The sequence below is a fragment of the Mobula birostris genome, chromosome 8, assembly GCF_030028105.1.
Source record: "Mobula birostris isolate sMobBir1 chromosome 8, sMobBir1.hap1, whole genome shotgun sequence".
Lineage (NCBI taxonomy): Eukaryota > Metazoa > Chordata > Chondrichthyes > Myliobatiformes > Myliobatidae > Mobula > Mobula birostris.
Window position 1 is genome coordinate 162,050,227 of NC_092377.1, and position 11,625 is coordinate 162,061,851.

The window sequence follows — 11,625 nt, forward strand, 5'->3', positions numbered from 1 at the left end:
GTAAATCCCGGGTGGAGATTCAGGAATACCATTGCATTCAGATGTAGGATTCTTCATTGCTGTTTCTGTAACAATTTTGTTTTTACCAGTCAGGGTTGTTAGCCCTGAGCTGAACTCCCGAACCTGGAGGATGGTGGACCTCTCTTAATCTGGCCTCGACCCTTTGACCTGTTTGGCATGAGTGACCCTAACAAAGACCCAAAGCATAAAGCCCTGACTTCAGCAAGCATAGCCCTCCGGCTCAATGAGGCATACGAGCCTCCAAACCCTACAACCAGGTTGTGGTCCTCCTGTTCATCAAATCCTTAAGGTCGATCCAAGTCCAGAAATCCAGGCATAATGGCAAGAGCCCTGAGTCTGCAAATCTCTGTACATCCACTGGAGAAGTCAAAGGCCCAATGTCTGCGAATCCATAAGTCCACTGGAGGCTGGAGGCTGAAGACGACAGTCCTAGGGTTGGAGAACTATGTACACGCTTAGTTTGGTGGTTGGGAGGAGGGAGGGACAGGGCCTGTTTTGCTATTTGTGCTTTGTTGCTTGGTATGTTCTATATAGTTTTGTTCCATGTTGTTCTACTGAACGTTGTGAGCATGCTATGTTTGTGCCGGAATGTGTGGCAACATTTGCGGGCTGACATCCTTGGTTGTTAACACAAACAACGCATTTCACTGTGTACTTCGATATACAAGTGAAAAACAAATCTGAATCTGAACATTGTCTCGGCTGCCCTATGAGGTGGCAACAACCGAACAAGAGCAACGGATATTTCAAATGCAAGCTGCTAGAGATGATTTTCCAGTCACAGTCGCAGAGACAGCCAAGACTCCATGTTTCGATGTTCCGCAGTATAAGGATACTGTATAGGAATGGAGTGAAACCGAGTTGAGTGCTTGAGCTTGCCCTTTCAAATGCAGGCCTTGTACAAAACAAGGCCACTGTGCAAGAAGGCTGCTGGAAATGTAGGAAGGTCAGAGCTGTTGAAGAGGGATCATAAGGTAGAAGTTCTGATGTTTCATCCTACAGGATGCCAATACTCCATGTACAGGCAGTACCAGAGGGCTTACGTGTCTTCTGAGATTGTTTAGAATATCAAGGTCTGATAAAGTGTTTGGTTGGGGGTGTAGAGATGGGTCTCTACCAAAAATGTATCTACATCCTGCTATCCTGCTCCTTCCCTCCACTAGCTTGCCGGTCACCCTTAGGCAAGGTGTAGCACCTACTCAGGCCTCCTCTACCCCGGATCAGGATTACCTGTAGCTATGGGAGCAGGTGGCCATATGAGCAGCTGGTGGATATCACGTCCTGGTTATGCGACCACTGGCACCAGGCAGACAATCTCTGAAGAGTATTGATTATGGCTGGGGTCACTTGTCTTGTAAGGACACTGCCCGGAAGAAGGCAATGGTAAACCACTTCTGTAGAAAAATTTTTGTAGCACAATCATGGTCGTGGAAAGACCATGATCACCCACGTCATACAACATAGCACATAACGAACAAACAGTGAATTGTTGAGCAGTGCATCAGGTTTATAAGGAAACATTTGCCTCTTGTTCATGCTCCAAGGTGGATGACTCATCACGTCAATGGAAAAAGGTCAGCTTCATTGCAAATTGACCATCATTCGGGAGGAGGAGAAGATGGCGACGCGACGCAGCGCGCGCGGCCTCTCCGGTGATGAATATCTGTAATCTGTCAAGTAGGAGGCTGTGCACAATTCTGATTTGATGGAAGCAGATGTGAGGACATGGAGGAACATCTGGTGAAACTTCTAAAATGCCTGCTTCACTGCCGCTACTACTGTGTGATCCGAAATCTCCAGAGGGGAAGGCCCCGAATCCTCGGCTTTGCCTGTTGCTTGGCGGCCGGGGCCGGGGTTGAAGCACTCGGCAGAGATGGTGCTCGGTGTCGGAGGGCTGGTCAGAGGCTTGAAATTTTCGGACGGATTCAGAGTCGGACTGTGGTCGGGTGCTTCCAGGATGCTGCATCGGCAAGTTTGCGGCACTGGAAGCTCATGGCAGGGAGAGTTTCTTCCTTCTACCATCTGCGTGAGATGTTGGGGCTATCGGGACTTTGAGACTTTTTTTTACCGTGCCCATGGTCTGCTATTATCAAATTACAGTATTGCTTTGCACTGTTGTAACTATATGTTATAATTATGTGGTTTTTGTCCTCATAATCTCATAATATAATCTAATTCTGTGGTTAGAAGCTATAAACACAAGAAATTCTGCCAATGCTGGAAATGCAGAGCAACACACACACACACAATGTTGGAAGAACTCAGTGAGTCACACAATATCTATGGAGAGAATTTAACAGTTGTCACTTTGCATCAAAGCTTTTCATCAGATTAGATGTAAATCATCTGCTCCTATTTGAATCATCTCCTTCTAATAATGTATCAGTATTGTATGTATTAGTTTATTCTTGTCACATGTACCAACATACAGTGAAAAGCTTGTCTTGCATACTGTCTATACCGATAAGATCATTACACAGTGCATTGAGCTAAAGGTTTAGAGATTAGCTTTATTTGTCACATGTATATCAAAACATCAGAGACCAACACAGTGTGAGGATGTGCTGGTGGCTGCCTGCAAATTTTGCCATGCTTCCGGCACCAATTGTAGCATGCCCTCAATTTACTCATCTCAACCTATACATCTTTGGAATGTGGGAAGAAGCTGGAGCACCCGGAGGAAATTCATGCCGTCACAGGGATATCGGACCAACTCCTTACAGACAGTGGTGGGAATTGAACCTTGATCTTACAGCTAGTGCTGTAAAGTATTATGCTATTGTACTGATAGAATAATGTAAAGCAATGGCAATGCAGAATAAAATGTAAAAGCTCCCAAAATAGTGGCATGCTAACGTGGTGGTTAGTGCAACACTTCTTACAGCTCGGGGCATCGGAGTTCAGAGTTCAATTCCAGTGCCCTCCGTAAGGAGTTTGTGTGTCCTTCCCATGAACGCATGGGCGTCTCCAGGTGCTCTGGTTTCCTCCCCCCACAGTCTAAAGACTTACAGGTCAATAGGTTAACTGGTTACTGAAAATTGTCCCGTGATTAGTCTAGAGTTAAATAGATGGGTTGCTGCTCATGGGTCGGAGGCTGTATCTCTAAGTAAATAAATAAAAGTAAAAAATAAAAAGTGCAGTGCAGGTAAACAATAAAGTTTGAGAATATAAAGAAGTACAGTACTATGTAAAAGTCTTAGGCACGTGTAAAAATTTCTGTAGAGTGAAGATGCTATCAAAAATAATGAAATTTTCTAAATATCAAAAAATAGCGCAGTAACCAGTAAAAAACTAAATCAAATCAATATTTGGTGTGACCATCCTTTGCCTTTAAAACTGCATCAGTTCTCTTAGGTACACTGCCATACATTTTCATGAGAAATTGTTATAAGTTGTTTCAAGCATCTTGGCAAATTTGCCACAGTTCTTCTGCAGACCTTGGCTGTCTTGCTTGATTCTGTCTCTCCAGGTAATTCCAGATAGTCTTGATGGTGTAGAGATGTACCATCCTCAAACATAATAAACTTAAGGTGCCTAAGATTTTTGCGCGGTACTGTAGATTGCAAGGCCAAGAGTTCAACTTATCCTAGAAGACGACTATTCAGGAGTCTGGTAACAGTGGGATGGAAGCTATCTGAGCTTGATGCTACATGCTTTCAGACTTTTGCATCTTCTGCTCAGTGGGAGAGTGGAGAAGAGAGAATGTCCAGGATGGATGGGGTCTTTGATTATGCTGACTCATTTACTGAGACAGCAAGAAGTGTAGATCCCTGAAGGTCTGGGTCAGTTTTGCAATGCACAGCATGCAGAAACTTCGCGCTCTTACTAATCAAGAATGTATCAACCTCCGTTTTAAGTATACCCAATGACTTCACCTCCACAGTTACCCAAGGTAATGAATTTCACAGATTCACCATTCTCTGGCTAAAGAAATACCCCCTAACTCTGTTCTATACATATCTTTATTGACCTCCATTAGCACAGGTGCACCACAAGGCTGTGTGCTTAGCTTCCTGCTCTGCTTGCTTTACACTTATGACCGTGTGGCTGAGCATAGCTCCAATGCCATATTCAGGATTACCAATGACACCACCATCACAGGCTGAATCAAACATGGCGATGAATCAGCATATAGGAGTGAGACTGAAAATCTGTCTGAGTGGTGCCATAAAAACAACCTCTTATTCAATGTCAACAAGACCAAGGAGCTGATGATTGATTTCAGGAGAAGGAAACCAGAGGTCCTCATCGGAGGATTGGAGGTGGAGAGGGTCAGCAACACCAATTCCTCGGTGTTAGCATTTTGGAGGTTCTGTCCTGGGCCTAGCATGTAAGTGCAAATACGAAGAAAGCACAACTGCACCCCTACTTCCTTGGGACTTTGCAGAGACTCATCATGACCTCTGAAACTTTGACAAACTTCAATAGACATGCGGTGGAGAGTATGTTGACTGGCTGTATCACAGCCTGGTATGAAAACACAAATGCCCTTGAATGGAAAATCCTACAAAAGGTAGTGGATAAGGCCCAGTCCATCATGAGCAAAACCCTCCCCACAGTGAGTACATTTACATGAAATACTTTTGCAGAAAAGCAGCATCTATTGTCAGGGACGCTCACCACCCAGGACATGCTCTCTTCTTGTTGCTGCCATCAGGAAGAAGGTACAGGAACCTCTGGACCTGCATCATCAGGTTCAGCCATTGGGCTCTTGAACCAAAGGCAATAACTTCACTCAACTTGAGTGCCCATCATTGAAATATTCCTACTACCAATGGACTCATCATCTCATGTTCTCGACGTTTAATGCTTATTCATTATTATCAGTCCTTTCTTTGTGCATTTGAACAGTTTGTTGTTTTCTGCAGTCTGGTTGAACGCCCAAACTGGGCAGACCCTCATTGATTCTGTTACTGTTATTATCTTGCAGATTTATTCGTATGCATGCAAGAAAATGAATCTCAGGGCTGAATATGGTGCCATAAATGTTCTTTGACAATTAATTTACTTTGAACTTTGAACTTTGGATCTTTTTGTATACTCAAGCTGTGTCCTCTGGCCCTGGACTCTTCCACTATTGGAAACATTCTGTCCACGTCCGCTCTACTAGGCCTTCCAGTATTCCGTAGATTTCAAAGAGATCCCCTATTATTCATCCAAACTCCAGTGAGTACAGGCCCATGCCATCAAAAACACCTAATACATTAATCCTTTCATTCCTTGAATCATTCTGGTGTACCACCTCTGGAACCCTTCCAGTTCCAGCACATACTTTCTTAGTATGGCACCAAAAACTGCTCACAATGTGGTCTGACTAATGCCTTATAAAGCCTCAGCATTACATCATTGCTTGTACATTCTACTCCTCTCCAAAAGAATGCTAACATTGCTTTTGCCTTCCTTATCATCGGCACAGCTTGCAACTTAACCTTTAGGGAATCCTGCACGAGGACTCCCTTTGCACCTCAGATTTCTGAATTTGCTCCCGGTTTAAAAAGTAGTCTACCCTTTATTCCTTCTACCAAAAACACATGACCAAACACTTCCATCTGCTATTTCTTTGCCCATTCTCCTAATCTGTCTAAGTCCTTTTTCAGGCTCCTTGCTTCAACATTACGTGCCCCTCCACCTATCCTTGTATTAACCACAAACTTGGCTACAAAGCCATCAACTCCATCAACTCCATCATTCATATCATGAATATACAATATAATGCGAAAAGTAGTAGACACAACACTGAGCCCTATGAAACATCACTATTTACTGACAGCCCTCTGCCTGTCAGCCAATTTTCTGTCTTTGCTATTACCTTTCCTGTAAAACCATGGGCTCGTATCTTGTTTGGCAGCTTCACATGCAGGACCTTGGACCTCACCTTGGGCTTCAAGCGGGGTGGTTTTTGAGTGGTCAGGAGGTGAGGAGATCAGTGGTTGGTACTTATGGGGACATGGAGCCAAATACAAGTACCTGAGACCAGAAAAGGGAATTGAATGGCTTTGCATTCGGGTAGAGGGAGAGATCAGAACATCTGGTGAGGGATGTGGGGGTGGATCAAAAATTAGCTGTACAATAAAGAAGGTGGTGAGCAGCAGATTGTCGAGGCGGGGTGGGTGGTGGGGCACTGCTGTCAGTGCAGTGAGGGGTTAAATGGCTGCATGTATTTATGCCAAGCATTTGTTATTTCCTTGCAGGTTGCCCAGGCCGTTGTGGGGAGATTAGGTCAATAAAGCAACACACGAAATGCTGGAGGAACTCTGCAAGCCAGGCAGCATCTATGAAAAGAGTAAACAGTCAAAGTTTCGGGCTGAGACCCTACCCTATATTAGGACTGGAAAGTAAGAGGAAAAGTCAGAATAAGGATGGGGGGGGGGGTGGGGGGAGAAGTAGAAGGTGGCAGATGATAGGTGAAACCGGGGGATCGGGAGGGGGGTGAAGTAAAGAGCTGGGAAGTTGATTGGTGAAAGAGATAAAGGGCTGGAGAAAGGGGAATCTGATAGGAGAGGACAGAAGATCATGGAAGAGGGAGGAGCACTAGAGGGAGGTGATGGACAAGTAGGGCAATGAGATGAGAGTGGGAAACAGGAATGGGGACTGGTGAAGGAGAGAAGGGGTGGGGGCAATTACCAGAAGTTCGAGAAATCAACTCATCTGGTCAATGATGCTTTGGATGTGTCCACCTCAGGCACCTCAGAGCAATTTATAAACACAAGAGATTCTGCAGATGCTGGAAATCTTGATCAACGCACACAAAATGCTGGAGGAACTCAGCAGATCAGGCAGCACCTACAAAGGAGAATTTATCAGTCAACGTTTCTGGCCAAGACCCTTCATCAGGACCAAAAGGAAAGGGTCAGAAACCAAAATAAGAAGGTGGGTGGTGATGGAGTACACGCTGGTAGGTGAGGGAGGAGGTGGGTTGGTGGGGCAGTGGGATGAAGCGAGAAGCTGTGAGGAGATAGGTGAAAGAGATAAAGGGTTGAAGAATAAAGAATCTGAAGAAAATCAGATTTGGGTTTATTATCACTGGCATGTGTCACATTAAATTTGTTAACTTAGCAGCAAAAGTTCAATGCAATACATGATAATATAGAAAAAATTGTAACTCAATTACAGTAAATATATGCATATTGAATAGATTAAAAATAATGCAAAACAGAAATAATATATTTTTTAAAAGTGAGTAAGTGTTCATGGGTTCAATGTCCATTTAGGAATAATATAGCAGAGGGGAAGAAGCTGTTCCTCAATTACTGAGTGTGTACATTCAGGCTTCTGTATCTCCTTCCTGATGGTAGAAATGAGAACAAGGCATAACTTGAGTGATGGAGGTCCTTAATAATGGATGTTGCCTTCCTGAGGCACCGCTTCTTGGAGATGTCTTGGGTACTATGGAGGCTAGTACCCAAAATGGAGCTGACTAATTTTATGACTTTCTGTAGCTTCTTTCAGCCCTGTGCAGTAGTTACCTCCCCACCAACCCAGACAGTGATGCGGCCTGTCAGAATGCTCTCCATAGTACATCTGTAGAAGTTTTTGAGTGTTTTAGTTGACAAACCAAATCTCTTCAAACTCCTAATGAAATATAGCCACTGTCTTGCCTTCTTTATAGCTGCATTGATATGTTGGGACCAGGTTAGATCCTCAGAGATGTTGACACCCAGGAACTAGGAATCGCTCACTCTCTCCATTTCTGATCCCTCTATGAGGATTGGTCCATGTTCCCTCAACTTACAGTGGATTGTAGAAGAAAGGGAAAAAGGAAGGGTACCAGATGGAGATGGCCCATAACAATGTAGCTCAATTTCCCCTGAAATTGTCCAAGATATGTAATATCATCATGTGTTGCCTTCAGAAGGAGGCTGTGTTAGAATCACAAGGGTGACTCATGGTGAGAAGAGCCTGGTGGAATTTCTCAGTTGATGTGACTTGACCCTGGTATCAACTAAACTGCATTTTAAAGTGAGTGAAATCAATTTTCAGTCACACATGAAAAGAGAACTGGAAAACTTAATTTGAAGCAATTCTAGGCAAATAAAGTTATTTCGTGGTTTATCATGTGATATTCTTATTCCTTCTGCCTGAAATGATTCAGAATTATTTCTGAATCACCTGTTGTTTTGAAGCTTTAATTATTTTCTACAGAGTCAATCTGACATTAGGAAACTGTTTGCCCATCTAACAAGGACATTAAATCCATACCCCAACCCCCAACATGCCAATTGGCAACAAGAAAAAAATGGGTGAAAACAGAGAAAACTGAAGGGGACCAATATGAACTTCAGGTACTTTGAATGACAGCCCACAGTCCAATCCATAAATCTCAGAATTTCGATAACATCCTTCAACAGCATCGAGGAGAGTGACTACTCAAACACAACGGCCTTCTGAGGAAAGAGACTGCTTGAGCACAGCGGCCTTTCACGGAGAGCGACTGCTCGAGCACAATGTCTTCGAAAATAAGAATAATCGTGTCATCACTCTAGTCAAGTACGATGCCCCCCCTAAGGAGTTGTCATCTGAGATGTTAGGGTAGATTCCCTTCATGGAGGTTGTGGTCAGGGTCCAGTGGCATGGAGTACAAGTCGACTGGGGACCCTTTACTGCTGCAGCCTCCCTCCACCTTCACTGCTGTTGAGATGTGCCATCATCTTCCGCCAGGTCCACCGTTGAGGTTTTAGTTGGATTGTTCTTTAGAACCTCACCCTTGACCTTACTGCATGGGTGGCTCTACCACTAGCAAAGCGCCTGATGGCTAGACTCCAGATGGCGTTGCTCTTGGAATCTCTATTGAGACAAGGGGATGATCCTTGGAGAGGGCAGAAATAGGAAAACTTGTTTAAATGAATTAAAACTGCACGAGTTAAACTCCTATCTTATGCTCATGCTTATGCTTTTAAGCTGAGTCGATGAATAAATGGGTAATAGAGATGAGTGTAAAAAATGCTTAGTTGAGATCACTGAAAAAAGCTACGAGAGAACGTGTCCCAACACTTCGACTTAATGAAGCTTGAATATAATCTGTGTAATGGGGAAAAATGATTTATATCACTTTCTGATGTGGCTGGCTCTTTATGTTAATAGTTCATGGAAAATCACTAATCAATCCCACAGTTTGAATAGCAAATCCAGTTCCCATTTCCATTGTGCCAAGATAAGGCCACCCTCAGGCTGGAGGAGCAACACTTTATATTCCATTTGGGTGCCTTCAAACCTGATGACATGAATATCGATTTCTCCTTCCGATGAACAAATTCCACAACCCGCCCCCCCCCCCCCGCATTCCCTACTCTGATCTTTCACCTCTTCTCACTTGCCTGTTACTTCCCCCTGGCTCCCCTCCTCCTTCCCTTTCTCCTGTTGTCCATTGTCCTTGCTTATCAGAATCTTTCTTCTCCAGCCCTTCACCTTTCCCACCCACCTGACTTCATCCATCACCTTAGCCAGCCTCTTTCCCCTCCCCCAGCTTTTTTTATTCTGGCATCTTTTCCCTTCCTTCTCAGTCCTGAAGACAGGTCGTCCCAAAGCAGCGACTGTCTATTCTTTTCCATAGATGCTGCCTGACCTGCTGAGTTCCTCCAGCTTTTTGTGTGTGTTGCTTTGAAAAGCCAAACTTGTTTATATTACTCAAACACCCACATATTACCCAGGACACCCGCATGGTTTGTAGCCTCCCGGGTGCCAGGGTCCGGGATGTCTCTGACTGGGTGCACGACATCCTGGTACGAGAGGGAAAGCAACCAGAAGTCGTGATACATGTTGGGACCAATGACATAGGCAGGAAATGGGATGAGGTCCTGAAGTGTGACTTTCGAGAACTAGGCAGAAGGCTGAAGAACAGGACCTCAAGGGTGGCGTTCTCAGGATTGCTGCCAGTGCTACGTGACAGTGACGGTAAGAATTGGAGGAGATGGCAGTTGAATGTGTGGCTGAGCAGTTGGTGCAGGGAGCAGGGTTTTTGATTTTTGGATCATTGGGGTCTCTTCTGGGGAAGGTGGGACCTGTACAGATTGGGTGGGTTGCACCTGAACTCGAGGGGGAGCAATATCCTTGCAGGTAGGTTTGCTAGCATGGTTCGGGAGGGTTTAAACTAATTTGCAAGGGGGATGGGACCCAGAGCGATAGAGCAGTGAAAGAAGTGCATGGAGTAATGCCAGATCTAACATATAGAGAGGCTTTAAGGAAAGAGAAGCAGAATAAACGGTGTAAAGACAGTAAGGTAGAAGGGCTGAAGTGTGTGTACCTCAATTCAAGAAGCATCAGGAACAAAGGTAATGAACTGAGAGCTTGGATACATACATGGAATTATGATGTAGTGGCCATTACAGAGACTTGGCTGGCACCAGGGCAGGAATGGATTCTCAATATTCCTCGATTTCAGTGCTTTAAAAGGGATAGAGAGGGCAGAAAGAGGGGAGGAGGGGTGGCATTACTGGTCAGGGATAATATTACAGCTACAGAAAGGGTGGGTAATGTAGCAGGATCCTCTTTTGAGTCATTATGGGTGGAAGTCAGGAACAGGAAGGGAGCAGTTACTCTACTGGTGGTATTCTATAGGCTCCCTTCTATAGGAAGGGAGCAGTTACTCTACTGGGGGTATTCTATAGGCCCCCTTCTATAGGAACAGAGATACTGTTCCTCTGTGTCTCTGCAGCAGAGATACAGAGGAACAGATTGGGAGGCAGATTTTGGAAAGGTGCGAAAATAACAGGGTTGTTATCATGGGTGACTTTAATTTCCTTAATATTGATTGGCACCTGATTAGTTCCAAGGGTTTAGGTGGGGCAGAGTTTGTTAAGTGTGTCCAGGACGGATTCCTGTCACAGAATGTGGACAGGCCAACTAGGGGAAAATGCCATACTATATCTAGTACTAGGTAATGAACCGGGTCAGGTCACAGATCTCTCAGTGGGTGAGCATCTGGGGGACAGTGACCACCACTCCCTGGCCTTTAGCATTATCATGGAAAAGGCTAGAATCAGAGAGGATAGGAAATTTTTTAATTGGGGAAGGGCAAATTATGAGGCTATAAGGCTAGAACTTGTGGGTGTGAATTGGGATGATGTTTTTGCAGGGAAATGTACTATGGACATGTGGTCGATGTTTAGAGATCTCTTGCAGGATGTTAGGGATAAATTTGTGCCGGTGAGGAAGATAAAGAATGGTAGGGTGAAGGAACCATGGGTGACAAGTGAGGTGGAAAATCTAGTCAGGTGGAAGAAGGCAGCATACATGAGGTTTAGGAAGCAAGGATCAGATGGGTCTATTGAGGAATATAGGGAAGCAAGAAAGGAGCTTAAGAAGGGGCTGAGAAGAGCAACAAGGGGGCATGAGAAGGCCTTGACGAGTAGGGTAAAGGAAAACCCCAAGGCATTCTTCAATTACGTGAAGAAAAAAAAGATGACAGGGGTGAAGATAGGACCGATTAGAGATAAAGGTGGGAAGATGTGCCTGGAGGCTGTGGAAGTGAGCGAGGTCCTCAATGAATACTTCTCTTCAGTATTCACCAATGAGGGGGAACTTGATGATGGTGAGGACAATATGAGTGAGGTTGATGTTCTGGAGCATGTTGATATTAAGGGAGAGAAGGTGTTGGAATTGTTAAAA